The sequence below is a fragment of the Microtus pennsylvanicus genome, chromosome 20 (genome assembly GCF_037038515.1).
Source record: "Microtus pennsylvanicus isolate mMicPen1 chromosome 20, mMicPen1.hap1, whole genome shotgun sequence".
NCBI classification, from domain to species: Eukaryota; Metazoa; Chordata; class Mammalia; order Rodentia; family Cricetidae; genus Microtus; species Microtus pennsylvanicus.
The window spans coordinates 8695802-8713343 of NC_134598.1; positions in this window are offsets into that span (position 1 = coordinate 8695802).

Here is a 17542-nt window from a genome sequence, read left to right on the forward strand (position 1 = left end):
GTCTTTCACTAGATTGGTTGCTATTACCCCAAGATATTTTATATTATTGTAGCTATTGTAAATGGTAATGTTTCTCTGATTTCTTTCTCAGCTTCTTTATCATTTGTATATATGAAGGCTACTAATTTTTTTAGTTGACCTCGTATCGTACCACATCACTGAAGGTGTTTATCAGCTGTAGGAGTTCCCTGGTAGAATTCTTGGGGTCACTTATGTATACTATCATATCATCTGCAAATAGTGAAAGTTTGACTTCTTCTTTTCCAATTTATATCACCTTGATATCCTTTTGTTGTCTTATTGCTCTACCTAGAACTTCAAGAAATATGTTGGATAGTTGTGGAGACAGTGGACAGCCTTGACTCATTTCTGATTTTAGTAGAATCACTTTGAGTTTCTCTCCATTTGATTTGATATGGGTTGTCAGTTTGCTGTATATTGCTTTTATTATGTTTAGATACATTCCTTGTATCCCTGCTCTCTCCAAGACCTTTATCATGAAGGGATGTTGGATTTTGTCAAAAGCTTTTTCAGCATCTAATGAGATGATCATATGGTATTTTTCTTTCAGTTTGTTTATATGGTTGATTACATTGGTAGACTTTCGTATGTTGAACCATCCCTGCATCTCTGGAATGAAGCTGACTTGATCATGGTGGATGATTTTTTGATATGTTCTTGGATTCAATTTGCCAGTATTCGATTGAGTATTTTTACATCAATGTTCATGAGGGAGATTGGTCTGTAATTCTCTTTCTTGGTTGAGTCTTTGTGTGGTTTGGGTATCTGGGTAACTGTAGTCTCATAGAAAGAGTTTGTCAATCTTTGTTCTGTTTCTATTTTTGTGGAACAATTTGAGGAGTGTAGTTATTAGTTCTTTAAAGTTCTGGTAAAATTCTGTCCTAAAACCATCAGGCCCAGCTCTTTTTTTTCTTTTGAAGCTTTTGACGACAGCTTCTATTTGTTTGTAGGTTATAGGTCTATTTAAATTGTTCACCTGGTCTTGATTTAATTTTGGTATGTGGTACCTATCAAGAAAATTGTCCATTTCTTTTACATTTTCCAATTCTGTGGAGTACAGGTTTTTGTAGTATGGCCTAACAATTTTCTGGATATCCTCAGTGTCTGTTGTTATGATCCCCTTTTCATTTCTTATTTTGTTAATTTGGATGTTCTCTCTCTCTGCCTTTTGATTAGTGTGGATAAGGATTTGTCTATCTTATTGATTTTCTCCATTTCATTGATTCTTTGTATTGTTTTCTTTGTTTCTATTTTATTGATTTCATCTGTCAATTTGATTATTTCTTGTCATCTATTCCTCCTGGGTGATTCTGCTTCTTTTTGTTCTAGAGCTTTCAGGTGTGCTGTTAAGTCACGAGTGTGAGATTTCTTCAAATTCTTATGTAGGCACTTAGTGCTATGAACTTTCCTCTTAGCACGGCTTTCATAGTGTCCCACAGGCTTGGGTACGTTGTGGCTTCATTTTCATTGAATTCTAGGAGGTTTTTAATTTCTTTATTTCTTCCTTGACCCAGGGCTGATTTAATTGAGCATTGTTCAATTTCAATGAGTTTATAGGTTTTCTGCAATTTGTGTTGTTGAATTCTACCTTTAAGCCATGGTGATCTGATAAGATGCAAGGAATTATTCCAATTTTTTTGTATCTGTTGAAGTTTGCTTTGAAAATGTGGTCAATTTTAGAAAAGGTTCCGTGAGGTACTGAGAAGAAAGTATATTCTTTTGTGTTTGGGTGGAATGTTCTATAGAAGTCTGTTAAGTTCATTTGAGTCATGATATTTGTTATTTTTCTTATTTCTCTGTTAAGTTTCTGTTAAGTTGTCCTATCCAACTATCCAAGAGTTGGTGCCTACCCAACTCTTCCTCCAATTGGTGCCCGCAGTGACTTTGCCTCTTGGTCCAATCCTTGCCATTGCTGTCTGTGTCTTAGGAAGCCCCTGAAGTCTCTCTTGTGCAGTTGCAGCCTCTTGGTCCTCTGTGTGCAGCTGCAGCCTTGGTTCAGAGTTCAGAGGAAGAAAGTCAGAAGGAGCTTGGGGACCCAAGTGTGCCTTGTCGCTCACAGGGTCTGGAAGGAGGGAGGAGTTGGAGCAGCCTACCTGCATGAAGCTTACCTGCTAGCTGGCTAGAGAATCTGTGGCAGGTGAGGGAGGGACCCAGGGTTTTGCCTGGGTACTGAGGTCCTAGAGAATGTGGTGTCCAACTGGCTGGCTGATCACTCACCTCTTGGTCTGCTGTGTGCAGCTGCAGCCTGTGGTGCAGGGTTCCTCTGAGGTCGCAGAAGATGGGTGGGTTTGGGGGTGGAGTGGGCCTTATAGCTTACAAGGTCAGATGGATGGGGAGTGGAGTGCTGGAGCAGCCTACCTGCGGGAAGCTTGCCTGCTGGCTGGCTAGTGAAGTCGGGGCATGTGGGGGAGGGGCCTGGGGTTTTGCCTGCATACTGAGGGCCTAGAGAGTGGGGTGCCCAGTTGATTGGTCGGCTGTGTCCACACTTTTTTCTTAAAGACAGGTTAAAGCTAAGCAGGCTAAGTACACAGAACGGTAGCAGACTTGGCTCCAGAGTCTGTCAAAGGTTCAAGGCAAGAGGTGTTTTCAGAAAAGCTATTACTACACAAATATATAAAAATAATGAAAATTTTAAAGCAATATATGATAAATTAAGTTTGACAAAGAAATTTAAATAATTTTAAAAAATCAAATCGTAGAGATGATTTAGACTGAAATGGAAAACACAATAGAAAACTTCAGCCGTAGACTCTATCAGGATTCAGGGAGTGGAGAAGGAGGCAATGTCAAAATAGAAATTATCCAACCTGAGAACAAATAAGGAAGGCAGTCTGTGGGAATCAAGAGACACCATCAAGAGACATAAAATATACACAAAAGGAATTCAAAGAAGCCAAACTCTTCTTGGACAGCAGAGGCAGGAGGATCACAAGTTTGAGAATAGTCAGGGGCTTCATACAAAGGTTCAACAACAAGAAAAGAAAGAGAGGAAGGAAGGAGAAAAGAAGGAAGACGCACTCCAGAAGGTATCTTTCAAAAAAAACAGTAACTGGAAATTATCCAAACATGGGAAAATATTCAACCCTGGGGTCAGGAAGTTAAGAAGTCTTCAACTGAATTCAACCTGCGAAGTGGCCACACCAAGACAGGATTGCTAATGGGAATTCTCAGAGTGAAACCAGAGGTTTAGAGTTAGTAGCTTAAAAGTTACTAAAGCAGAAAGCTCAGAGGTCAGAATAGAACAATACTGTTGGTGCGTGAGGCGGGGCCTTTTATTTGTTTGTTTTGTTTGTTTGTTTGTTTTTTGAGACAGTGTTTCCTTGTGTAGCCATGGCTGTCCTGGAACTGGCTCTATCCTCCTGCCCTCACCTCCCAAATGCTGGGATTAAAGGCCTGGGCCACCATCCATCCTGAAAATGGTTCTTTCTTTAGGATGAGACTCTAAGGACAAAACTACTAAAAACAGGTAAGCTTAAATAAATCGTCAGATGATATATATTACAAAACAATATAAACTCTAGGATTAGAGAATTGGCCCAATAGGTAGAACCTTGTAAGCCTGCGGACTGGAGTTCTAATCCCTGGAACCCACGTACAAGCCAGAGACAGCATGCTCGATACAGGTGCTGCACGTGCCTGTAATCCGAGCCCTGAGGAGGTAGGGAGGGCCAATCCTGGGACCAACTGGCTAACTAAAACAGCCTAGGCGAGAATCAGCAAATTCTGGGTTCAGCAAGACACCCTGCCTCAGTAGAGTGGAGGTCATCCAGGGCAACACCCACATAAACCTCGGTCCTCTGAACACACGTAACACACATGCACACACACTGCACATATATGTGTGACCGTGAAAGATCTGTAGAAAAGCCAGTCCGAACCGGAATGCTTAGAAAGGATTTCCTAGCCTCTTTCTTCCTCAGTGCTCATGCATCTCAAGAAGGACAAGGATTTGGTTTATTTTATTGTTGTTTACTCATACTTCTTGTGTGTTGTTAATTAGTTGGTCTGTGGGGACCTACGAAGGGGGAGGAAGGGTACTCACACTTTATTGGTGGCTGTTTTTCTAAAATTAATCTTCACAAGGGCAAAAGAATCACACGTGAGTGCTTACATTGGGCATTCGCTCACGGTACTGATTTCAGAGCTTAAACAGGGCCTTCTTTGGGATTCAGAAAAGACTACTGTATGATACTGGATCAAGACTGCATGTATTAGTCGGCACTTCCCTTAATCAGCCTGATAGTTACTATTGGCCTGACAAGTGCTTATGAATTATGGCATTGCTTTTGGCAAAACTATTTATCTGTGTGACACGACGTGTCACTTTTGAACTTCAACTTGACACCCATAAAATTACATTTTCATCAGGCTGAAAGATCAAGCCCCTGTGCGGGCTCACTTGGGTCAACATTTGCAGAGGCCCAGATTTACCACTTGAACCAGAAACCCTCTGCGAATAATTCCGAGCACTGATGTTTGATAGCCTAGGGCACAGATCATCATTTCTGAGCAGAAGTGTCAACGCTGAGCGCATTTCCCTTCTGCATACAGGATGACTCATTCCAGAGCCTATTCCCAGCCACTCATTTTAAACTCAATGGGAAAAAAAAAAAAAACAACTCACTTTGTGGTACTCCGGAGGAGAGCAAACAGCTTCTGTTGAGCTCCCTCTATTTCTTCCGGGCAGGAAAGACGCATCGCCTCCACTGCCAGAGGGTTTCCACGGGGGTGACACCTGCCACAATTGCGGGTGATTCAAATTCAACCTTGATTTTAGATTCTCTGAGGTTAAGTGGTGAAGTAAAAAGTTCAGGATGGACAAGCAATCAAGAACTGAGTTAAGACTGACTAGTCCTCAAGTCGTCTCAAAATAACCTCACACAGCATTGATGTGTCCCACCCAGCCTTGACTTAGCCTCCTGGGAGTTGGTTTGGTTTTCTTGTTTTGTTTTATTTTGTTTTGTTTTTAGACAAACTAGCACATTTGGACATTTCACCCCAATAAACAGATGTCAAGTTTAGCCCGCAAAGAAATTCTTGCTCGAGGAAATGACCCCATGTCCTGCTTAAGGCCTCTGAGCAGAAACGATCTGCTCCAGTTATAACCACACTCTCCCATCTCAAGGACCGTTGACAAAGCTCAGCCCCCCATGCTGCTTTACTGGCTGTCTTTAAATGCTCTTCAGCTCCATCTGTGGACCATGGCTTTCACAGCGAGGATGGTAAATGCTGCTTGGTGCAGCAGAGTAATCTTCGTCATCTGGCCAGGGTGCATACCAGCTCTGAGGGTATTTGCGTGAGAGCGATTTGTTAGTTCTAAACATTTCCCAGGGAAAAGTGAAGGGAGCACCGGGTCCTGTGGGTTCCTGGGATGAATACTAATAACCTGCTGTTATTAGTGGCGGAACTTTAAGGCAAACCTTTGGAAAGTGCACTGCCCTGGAAGGCACCTTCAATTAAAATGTTATTAGCGGTGTTGACTGATGTGACCATAAAGATAAAAGAGAAAGTACCTGGGAGGTTAGAGATGTCTCCAAGGACCACTCGGATCTTACCAAGATGATATTAAATTCTTGGGAGAGGGTTGGACTTAGTGTCAAAAGATTGAGCACACACAAGCATCTGTCATTGCCAACGCTTGTTATAAAGCAGCTGGGGTCATATCGGTACAGATCCCGTAAGATGCCTAATGTTAAATAGCATAATGTTGACTTCGAAGTTAGGTGGCTGAGGGGGAAGATATTATGGACGATGCTTTGTTATGAGTAGCAGAAGATTCATTTGGTTTAACTTAACAGCAGAGTATAGCCCTTAGCTCATGTAACTGGAAAGTCCAGAGACCAAGAAGGGTGGAGTCCAAGCTTGGTGTGTAGTTTTCACTATGTCACAAAGAATGTTATTTCTTTCCAACTGTCTTCTACCCTTCTCCCAGATTCAGTTTATCCCAAGCCCAGGTCTCCCATCCAAGTAACTTCTAACACTGCCTGCTTCCTAACTGAGGCTCAGGGGCCAAAGGATTTCCTCGACCATGCTAGATGACTAGATTTCAGATCACTTTGGAGAACAGATTACCATAGAAAAGATTTTTCTTCGTGAAGTTGTTGGATTTCTCTTTCTCTTCTAAGTTCCAGGCCCGCTTAGTGGTTCTTATTTAAACTTTGAAGAAGTAGTCAAAATATGTCAGTACCCTTAACTTTTTTACACAATGTTCTGGCCTCTGTAGGCAAATGATCTAATCCCCAAACCACAGTCCAACCAACCAGCTGCCTCGCTAAAAGGAATAAGGAAAGATAATTTTCTGGACTCTGATAGTAGGAGCCCATTCTGTCCACTCAGTTTCCCAAGCTGATCAATTCTGAATTGGGGGGGGGGGGGTGTTTATTTAAAGTATTACTATTAAGGATGTGAACAGCAGAAAGGGCTCAGCGATTCTTAGTAGTAAGTGAACTGGAGCTAGTGGACGAGGTGCTGAGAAAGCACCAAGACCTGGGTTAGAATCCGCAGCCACCCCTCAAAAGCTGGGTGCGGCGGGGCATGTCTGGAACTCCAGACGGCAAGGGAGAGCAACGACCAAGGCGATTCCAGGACCACACCCACCAGCCAGTGTTGCCAACACAGCAAGCTCCAGGTGGAGTAAGAGAACTTGTCTCAAAAGCAAGATGGAAAGCAATTGAGGAAGACATTGACCTCTAGTCTGTGGCCTCCACTTAAGCATGCACGCTCGCGCGCGCACACACGCACGTTTAAGAAAAATAAAAACTTTGAAGAAATTGTTGGAAAGCTTCATATGAGGTTATAAGATTAGACTTGGAAATGGATACTAGTTGATTAGCATTAATTAATTGATTATCATTAATTCTATCTCTTTAACAGAGGTCAAATAACAGTAACTTAAATAAGACAAATTGTTTATTTCTCCTGTGGGAAGAAACAACAGAAAGCTTGAACTGTTTTAACGGATTCCTTCTTCCTGTTGTTCCACCAAGATGACTTCATCTTCTTCTCACTGGCGCCACACTGGCCCACAGGAAGGACAAAGTTGGAGTGAGTGTCTTCCTGTTAAAGATGTCGCCTTAAAGTCATCATCACTCAGGTCCCTACCACCTGGCCAAATTTAGTGATGTGCTATCTCTAGCCGCAAGAGAAGCCTAGGCTCACACTTGGGATGTGTGGGGACTAGTCCTCAAAAGGAGAATGGCTATTGAAGAATCTGGCAATCTTCCAAGGGATCCAGGAAGTTCTGGGTGGCCAAGAGGCTGGGGAAATAGTAATTCTGAGGATGAGCACTCTGCCAAAGACCCACCGTTGACTTGAGACTTTATTCCTGCTGACAGTGGTAACTTCTAGCTGCCCTTATCATTCAGTTACCTGCCTGTAGGCCAGGCTCCTGAGTCACAAGATCTGGTTGTCCAAGGCTAAACCGTGTGCTCCTGGCCTGGCATCCACAAGTGTTGAGATGCAAATCCTGTTACCCATCAAAACTGCTGAAGGAGGATTCCCCAAGGATGAGAAGGGAGACTGGAATGGATTAAAAAGATCGCTTACACTACAGGTAAGGATAAAGATAACAAAGTAAGATCCTTCTCATCTTGTTATTCTGTTTAAATTACATGAATCTTGGAGTTGTGGTGGTTCAGGTTTGTGGTCTGTTCACTACAAACAGCCATGAAATCTGCTAACTTCCTTAAGAATTTTATAGAAATATTTGGGGAAAGCATTGTATAAATCAAAGTTTTGTATTCCTGTAATACAGGGTTCATACATGGGTGAAAAAGATAATGATTTTTCTGGGGTTTGTTGTGTGTGTGTATGTGCATGCGTGCGTGTGTGTGTGTGTGTGTGTGTGTGTGTGTGTGTGTGTGTGTGTGATATGTGGGTGCTTATGCCACAGCACAAATGTCGAGGTCAGAGGACAGCTTTGTGGAATCAATTCTCTCCTTCCACTTCAAGTGGGTTCCTGGAACGAACTCAGTCTTCAGGCTTAAACTATAAGCACCTTTTACAAGCTGAGACATCTTGTCATGAAGAGAGCTTTCTATTTGTTCCAGAAAGGATCATTGTCTCTCATCTAAGGCCTCCAGATGCTCTTGACTACTAACTGATGCCACGAGAATCGGTGGACTACAGATCCAGTGCAAGCCTAGCAAAAGTCTAGTGTCATTCTTCCCTGGGGAAAAAAATCCTAAATTCATTCAGGAAATAAAAAGACTCCAAACACACAAATCAGCCGTAAATAGAAAGAGCAATGCAGAAGGCATCATAATACCTGGTCTCAAACTATACTACAGAGCCACAGTAACAAAAACAGCATAATGCTAGCACAAACCCAGACACAGGATAGAATAGAGGACCCGGGAATAAATCCGCATTACTACAGGCAATCTTTGAAAAAGGAGTCAAATGCATATGTGGGGGTGGGGAACATCCTCTTCAACAAATGGTGGTGGGAAAATTGCATTCTCACGTGTGGAAGAATGAGGCGGGAGGAGGGAGGACAGCGGCGGGGCAAATATAGACAAAGCTTAATGATATAAATGTATGAAAACATCACAAAGAAGGGGTGGGAACAGGGAAGTGTCTGGACACAATAACACCAGAAGCCACAATTTCTCATGGTCTCTGTACTTCCCTCCAGCCTAATGTCAAAGCCTTGACCCTCGGGGCAAGCGACACTTCTGAAGTTAATCCAGATTTTGGAAAGAGGTTTGTGAGCAGGTGCTCAGAAGATGCTGGAAGGTTCTGGGAATTCTTGCACTACCTCCTGAATCTCTTCCAGTTACAGTGGATGGGAATAGTCCAGCTGGCGGAACCCAGAGAAGAGAAATGAGAGTGTGCAAGATAGCAGTTTAGAGGTAGGGACACAGGGGGCAAAGCCCAAGTGATGGACAATCATTTAGCAACATGGAGGGACCTGGGGTGACAATTACCTCAAAACAGACCAGCACCTCGCTAGTCACAATGCAGACAACAGGTCACAACCAATGGCCTCCCCAGCCCTCCAAGTAGGTACTTCTGATAGAAATATAGAAATATCCTTGGTAGCTTTTAGGAACTCTGTTAACATGGCAGACTTTGTGTGCCTCCTTCTGGTCGGTTTTTCATCTTGTTTTAGAAGACAGATTACTGATTTTTCAGAACTTAAGACATAAAAAATATCTTGCTAAAGAAACAGTCATCAGAAATAATAACCTCCGTCCCCCCCAAAAAATGGAGTAGCTGCTAGACTTCTGTCTCAGATATTTATTTCATGACAGCAGTGCTTTCAGTTAGGCATATTTTCTTTGTTTGATCTTTAAGAATTCTATCTTTAACACAGAAATAAAACCTTTAGGTTTTATGAGTAGGGCAGACTCTACAGCAATTCCAAGTGTGCAGAAAGGAAGACCGTTGCTCCAGATCCCTTTGTACCAGCATTTCTAGAGGAAGACAGTTTTATCACTTAGGATAAGACAAGTTTCCACAGAAAAGGACAACCTCGTGTGTGCTGCGATATTTAATTAATATCCCAGGCCTCCAGGCACTACAAGCCAATGGTACCTCATTACAATACACATTATAGTCATCTGTTGTAAGAATAACAAAGATTGTCCCATATTTTTACCTGTCCCCCGAAGGAACAACTTTGCAATAAACAGTTTACAATCTAGCGGAGAAGCAACTCCACAGTGGAGGAGCAATCGGCATAGTCTGGGGAGGGCAGTGTCGGTCGGCAAACAGTGAATGAATGAGTGGAAAAATGAACGAAGATGGCTCTTAGCTGGACCTTGAAACACGGCCATAGACAGAACCGGATAGAGGCTGGTGGGCAGAGACTGGTGGGCAGACCTCCTGGGCCGGCATGGATGTAAATATCATGTGCGGTTGGATTTTTCTCACCCTGCTACCATGTGTGGCTTTAGATATGGTAGCCGCTCCCCACAGCTGCCCGTTCTTTTTTTTTTTTTTTTTTTTTTTTTTTTGGTTTTTCGAGACAGGGTTTCTCTGTGGCTTTGGAGCCTGTCCTGTCCTGGAACTAGCTCTTGTAGACCAGGCTGGTCTCGAACTCACAGAGATCCACCTGCCTCTGCCTCCTGAGTGCTGGGATTAAAGGCGTGCGCCACCATGGCCCAGCCAGCTGCCCGTTCTTTTTTTTTTTTTTTTTTTTTTTTTTACCTCTGAAAGAGATTACACTGTAGAGTGCTTGTGGGATACGAGAAAACTTAACACAGGGTTTAATGCTATATACAGTTTACGAATAATAAATGATTAAGTGTTGTTATTATTATTATTAACTCATTGCTACTCGTCGGAAGCATATTGATTTTATGATGAGAAGGGAGCGGGCGGACGAGATGTGGAGAGCAGTGTACACACAGGGAACCCGGGTGTGGAAACGGCTGGAATGAAAGGCCAGTCCTCCCCAGCGCACTCAACGCTTGTTTACAGCAGCAGGGGGCAGGAGAGACTCTCATTGGGTAAGAGCACTGACTGTTCTTCAAGGGGACCTCAGTTAAAGTCCCAGCACTCACATGGCAGCTCACAACCACCTGCCACTCCAGCCCCAGGGATCCAGCACCCTCTTCTGGTCTCTGTGGGTACTACATGCATGTGGGGAACAGAGACCGGCAAGCAAAACGTCGGTATGCATAAACAAATAAATCTTTAAAAAGGAAATTAAAGCAGCAGGTGATAATCAAGATTTCAGTTCCCAGATCACATGTCATTCAAAGGCCTCAGAACAAAACTTGTGCCATGATATTGACGGTATTTACAAGTTAGAGACGTAATTACAGATATTGTTCACATTTTGTTTAAATTAATATATTATAACTTGCTCATTTTTAAAATCTGTCTTATTTCTATAATTTTCACGAATTTTTGAAACAATTGAAAGCAAAATAAATACAGAAAACTGTAAATTCTTTAATAAATTCTTATCATGAGTTAACATTTATAAGCACCCTAATTTTGCCCTTAATGTCTGCCCTCAAATGACCAGCAATTCACAAGAAGCAGTGAGACTTACATGACAGCTTCCCTAAAAGATTATGTTTGTTCTGGGGCAGGAGTAGTAGCGCCCCACGGCATGCTGGGTAGCCAGGGAAGCAAAGGGCAGAGGAGGCCAGCGCTCACACACACACACACACACACCGTCTGACGGAGCTCAATTCTTCACCATCACTTTTCATGTTATGTTCTATCAAAGAGATTTACTTCCCGTGTTGAGTAATTATTTGAACTGGGTTAAAATAAAAAACCACTCATTTATTTAAGACAGGTTTTTAAAGCATTACTTCAAATTCCTTTCTGAGTTTATCACGCTGCTGTGCATATAAAGCGCAATAAATACTAGTTGACGCGATCCATTATGCAAAGCACAGTGCTCGCTGCGGCTGCAGAGACGGTCTGTCCATGGAATCGTGCTCCTGCCTCGCAGGAGTTAGGAGCATACTGTACAAAACGAAGGATAAATTAGCAGCAACGGTCGTGGTTGGTTTAGATTTGGATCCAGTTTAACGTAGACCTTGTCTATGAGTAAAACTGCAGAAAAACGACCGTTTGAAGAGTAAATTAATTCTAGCAAACTGGTGACTTAGAAGGGCATTATTTCAGCAATGAGTTTGCTTTGTTTTGATTTACTTTGCACCCAGAGGAGATTGTATAATGGGGGATAAATGAGCACCTAACCCCCTGTACTGGTCAGTTTGGTTAACACGACACAAACTGGAAAAGGGCACACAGCTGAGGAACGCCTCCATCCCAGTGACCCAGGCGCAAGTCTGCGCGGTATCTTCTTGATTAACACTGGATGGGGAGGGGAGGCCCCGCCCCGCCCCCTGCCCCGCCCACTGTGGGGCTTGGTTGTAGAAAGCAGGTTGATCAAACCACGGAAAGCTAGCTAGTATGCGGCCTTCCTCAATGGTTCCAATCCTGCTCCTGCCTCCAGGTCCGTGCCCTGACTTCCCTTCAGGACAGACTGTGCGCTGTAAGCGGTTTGGTGAAAATAAGCCCTTCCCATTGCTTTTGGTCACCATGACAACACAGCAACAGAAAGGCAGACTAGGACAGCCCCCTTTTCTCGCTAAGATTTTAGACCCTCTTCCTCCAAGACTTAGCTACAATAATAGTTAAAAGCTACCTTCTCCTAAGCTCTCACGTCACACTCTGCGCAGTACAATACCTTCTCCCTTCCTCCCCTCTTTAATCGCCCCATGATCCCTCTTAGGTAATTAAACTAGGACTCAGACTAGTAAGTGGCCTACTCAAGGTCACACACAGTTTATGAGCGTCTGGGTCAAGATCTAAGCCCTGAACTCTACAGCCCACGCAGGAGTCCAGTGAGACCGCCTCTCACGTGATGCAACCAGCAGCCCAGCAGGTGAATCACAGGCAGGTATGTGGAAGAGCCAAGTATCATCTCCTCGGTCTCAGACATCACAGGCATCATCGTCAGGCACGGACCCTGACCTCTCCCCTCCCCATCTCTCCTTTGGGTAAAGCAGTGGCTGAGGCTATGGGAAATAGTTTTCCTGCACAGTTCTTTGCAAACTATCTGGAAAGGCAAAGAGGGGAAAAAAAAAACAAGCAAATAAACCTGGATTTAAGAAATAGTTACCATTTGTGGAGTTCTCTTCTCTTCTGTTGAAAACACTCTGAACTGTGTTTTCCTTGGAAGGAAGCTGGGCGGTGAGAAAACTGTGGTAACTGTGGAAAGTGTTCCTTTAAATGCTTGTAGACTCGCAGGCCTGTCAGCCAGATCATAGCCACGCAAATGACTCCGGGAAGGTGGGTAAGTGGAAAACAGCACATTCGAATTGCTGGAAATTGGTATTTAATTTGCTGTCTGTGGTACTTTAGCAGGTACAGGGAAAGGTGATTTTTATAAGAGCAAAATAAAGATAGTGTCATTCCCGTGATACTCAAGTGCAACCTGCTACCTCGAGGGCCGGATCTGCACAAGTTAGTCATCAGCTAATCCAATAATCTGACCACCTGCATTAACCTTTTCACTTTTCTTATAACCACATAACCCTTGGCTCCACAGAAAAGAAAGACTATTAATCCTCTGTACACCAGCTCCCTCACACAGAACAAAAGAAACTCTCAGTCTCCAGGCGCAGAAGGGAAAGGAAGGGAGAGAAGCCATTGAACTGAATGGCCCCTCTCTCCTTATTTAATTTTACCACACTGAATTGACTAACAAGACCAAAATGACAGGCCCATCCGATTATTGAGAATTGGTCATATCTGTTGCCCTTCACACACCACTGACTAAATTCACTTTGGAAGGCAATGCAGATCAGAGCAGTTCAAATATTTAAGCAGACTCTCCTCTCTGGGAGAGAAATGATCTTGTCATATGGTTGAAATCACCCTGCACAAGGAGAAAGAAAGGACCAGCAGTAGTTGACGCTGGGACCCAAGGAACCAAAAAGAGGCCTGGAAAAAACCCAAAGAAAGAAACAGAGCTGCTTTTCAGCGTGTGAGGTGGCAAAAGTGAAGGTGTCAAACATTCACCGAAGCAGCTGCTGATCATTAGGGACCTTGTGCCCAGCAGGACAGACACTGAGTTTATTGGAGTCTATGGTCAGGTTCTGTTGCCTCTCCTTGGGTGGTCTTTCTAATGTTATTTAATGGTAAAATTAAGAAGTTGACAATGTTCATCTGCCTGAGTCACTGAGAAAGAAAGAAATATCAGGCAGGTAGCAGACTGCAGCAAAGTTCCTGGATTTCTAGCTACATCCTTTGAGACCTGGAGGAAAGATGTTACCCAAACTCACGTAAGTGACATGTCGGCACATAGGCGGATGCACATGCTATGGTGGGACGCGGCAGCATGGATGGCCAGGTGAGGTTTTCATCCCCAGTCCTTCAGAGAGCACGCGACGTCATCCTTTGTGCTTTTCTGCCCCTTCCTCCTGCAAACAGGCTTCCATCTTGGCCACAAGGATGCCCTGTGTCTGTCAGTTACCCGTCACTGCAACAAAATACCTGAGATGAGGAACTAAAGAGAAAAAATTTATTCTGGATCATAATTTCAAGGCTTTGCCCCACTGTCTTGGACCTGTTGTAAGTCAGAAAATTATGTTGGGAGCACAGGTTGGAGAAAAGTTGTTCCTATTATGGTGACCAGGAAAAAAAAATCTTACTTCTATAATAGTCTCTCCCCCAATATCATACAAGAACAAACCCCAAACATAGTAATCTGCTCACGAGGTCGGAGTCTTCACAATGCAATAACCACCCAAAGGCCCACATCTCTCTGAACACTTTGCATGAGAACCAAGCCTTCCGCATGTGAAACTCAAGGGCCATTGAAGCTCCAAGTCATAGTAAGTGGTCTCGTGTGGTTGAACAAAAAGAGGAAAGAACCCTGCATCCCTGACAAGCCACCTGGAGCTGAACAAAGAAGTTTCTCTCTCGCTCATATTTTGATCCCCTATAGTGTTGTTGCTGTTTGTGTCTTTTGCTATTTTGTTAAAAGCCCATTCAAGCATAAATCCCACTGTATTGAAATAAAATAAAGGGAGAAATGAGAGGGGATTTAGAGTTGAAATAAAGAAATCAAACCAGGCCTGTGTCGGATGTGTGCTGAAGGCTTGGGCAGACACATGCACAGACTCACCCCCGTCTCTGTATGTCTCTCCGACTGCCTGGATCACAGCTCTAGAGTCTGGAGGGTCTTTTCCCCAGTGCTGCTGCTCCCCAGAATGTGAGCTCGGGGAAGAATCTCAGGCCACATCCACTCCCAGGGAAACCAGGGTTCCCAGAAGCTCCACCACAGGAGACGGAACCATGATTTGGGAAGAGTCATGGCATCTGTAACCACATTAGTGTAGGACTCCAGGGAGAGGTTTGTCATCTGAAAATAAAAGACGCAAGCCAGACAAAAAAGAAGAGTCTGGTCCCCCAAAGCTAAGCCTGGCCTGCACTGAGACAATAAAGATGAAAGCAGTCTGTTGCTGCTGCCATCTGCTGAGCCTCTGTTCAGATGCATCCAGTCCCTGCCTCCTCCAGAGTCACCAGACTCCAAATGACAGTCACTGTCAGTCCAGGGACACACACACCAGCCCCCACTCTGCAGATCACACTGAGCAAATCACTCAGTTTCTTCAACTACCAAACCAGGGACTAGAAATTCTGTTACTAACAGACAAGTTCCAGTGCCCTGAGATCCCAGGCAGCACCTCAAGGGAGGAACAGCGGCACTTGCTAGCTGGCCTCCCCAGGCTACAGAGGCCCTGAAGGTCTCACCAAAAGTTGAGATGTTACTTTGGAAACCAGTTTGCCATTTCTTCTCGCTGCTAACCTAATCACTTGTCCTCTGGTAAAGCTACGCACTGGTGCACAATAAGAACATTATATGCTTTCTCCCACGTTTCCCCCTCTTTGGCACCTCTTCTGCCTGAGCCTCAGGATTCACATCTGTGTCTCAGTTAGGAGAGCAAAGGCAGAAGGTTTCACCCAGAGCCCTACCAGCTGAGCCCCTACGGGTCCTCAAGGTTCTACTTGCATTATCTCCTCTAGGAGACCTTGCCTCACACTCCAGGTGGCTGTAAACTCTCTCTATGGCTTCTCGGGCATACGAGTGCATCTGTTCGTTGATGCTGGAACTGCTCACATGTCTGTCTCCTCATTTGGCTGCTCTGTTTTATAAAATCATGTCTCTTTCGCCACCAGCACTCCGGACATAGATACCTAGCACTGTCCATAGAGTGATAAATTCATTAACAATGAGGTAGTCTGCAAGTAACCAGCTATCTAGCTAAATGAATGTCCTCCAGGAAACGAGGGATTCACAGCCAAGCTCTACAAAACTAAACCAGGTTCTGGATATCAAGATCATCCTGGCTCAAGATTTCGTATGTAACCAGTGAAACATTAGCAAATTTTTTGAACAATCTTGTGGGTTTTTTGTGATCAGGATACTTAGGACATTCATGCACCATGGTGTGGTTCTTTCACTTCTTGGTTTATGCCCAAGCGAACTGGACACGTATGTCTGCAAAAACATTTGTACATGAATATTCATAGCTCTTCTATTTATAACAGTCAAAGCTGGAAGCAATCCAAATGTCCGCCAACAGATCGGTGAATGGACAAACTGTGGTTACATTCCCACAACAGCAAACGCTTTGTACCAAGCAACTAAAAGGAAAAGACAGGCAATGGCATAGATAAATCTCAAAGCAGAATGCTGGCCAGAGAAGAGCACATCCAAATGCAACTATCATATTATTTCATTTAAGGGATGTTGGAAAAGAGGCAAGAAGAAAATCTTAAGTAAAGTGGTTGTCTTCTGTTGGGAGATGTGACTGCGCACTTAGGAATGACAACAGTGTTCTGCATCTGACTGGATAATGATGCTATAGGTGCTGCGTTCGTCAGACTCTCTGGCGTTAAGATCTATGCATTTTAGTCTATGTAAACTACTCCAAGATATAGAAGAATTTTGAGTATTCTTATTTTGAAAGGGTCATCCACTCCAAGAAGTTCTGCTCTCAAGGTTTTCCTCGGGAGACGGGAGACCACAGGTACCAGCTCTGAGCCACCACCTCAAGGGAAGACGACAGCATTGCACCCAGCGCGGTGACAGCTCAAAATAGAAGGCCTTTTAGAAATGACAATCTGTTGGGCTCCTGAGGAACCCGAGAGGCAGAGCATTGCTTGAAAGCCTTCATTAAAATTTCACTTTTGCTTGCCTGTCATAATAGATCTTAAATCAATTCTCTGATTATGAATTGCCTATTATAATATTGCTTATTATTTTTAGCTTCTTTTTTTATGAGAGTGGAGAAAAATATTTTAACTCGGGCAGGCAATCAGGGAAGTGTGATTGTAAGTAACACTGAACAAAGGCAGCTCATGGAGCCGGAGTGATTGCTAAGCACTGTGAGAGCTGTGCATCAAGAGCCAGGCAGCGTGCTCCCCCAGTTCCTCAATGAGAAAATGCTCCCATTTTTTTCAGTTTGCACAAAAAAACTTTAATTGGCATCAGCAGTCAATAAGCTTATCTAAAATCCATATCTAATATCTGCTTTTATGACTCTTTACCATTGGGCTCCCTCATTAGCGTTTTGATTCCGAGAATGCTTGATTTGTGTGCGGCTGAGAATGCACGGGTGCACACAGAGACTCACACACGCTCGTCTTCCATCTCTTGAGCGTGCTTCGGATGCAGGTCTCAGACTTACACTTCTTCGTCCTATGGCCTTGAGCAGGCCACTTAACTGTCGTCTAGCTTCACCATCAGAATTTCCTCCAGGCTCGTCACATAATCATGCATTCCGTATAGGTTGAAGCACAGAGTAAGGTCTGAGGAAATGCTAGGCAGAAGTCACCCTTTGCTGGCCGAAAAGACCTCAGCTTTGATCATCTATAGGTGAGGATGCTGATGCTTAAAGGGAAACTGGTACCCTAAAAATCACAGATACCGGATGGCAGGGCTGCTGCCAAACCACAAACCCTTCTGCCTCCGAGGCCAATGCTCTCCCCCCAGACCTGCTCTTTCCTCCTCTGCACCCAGCCTGTACTATGCCAA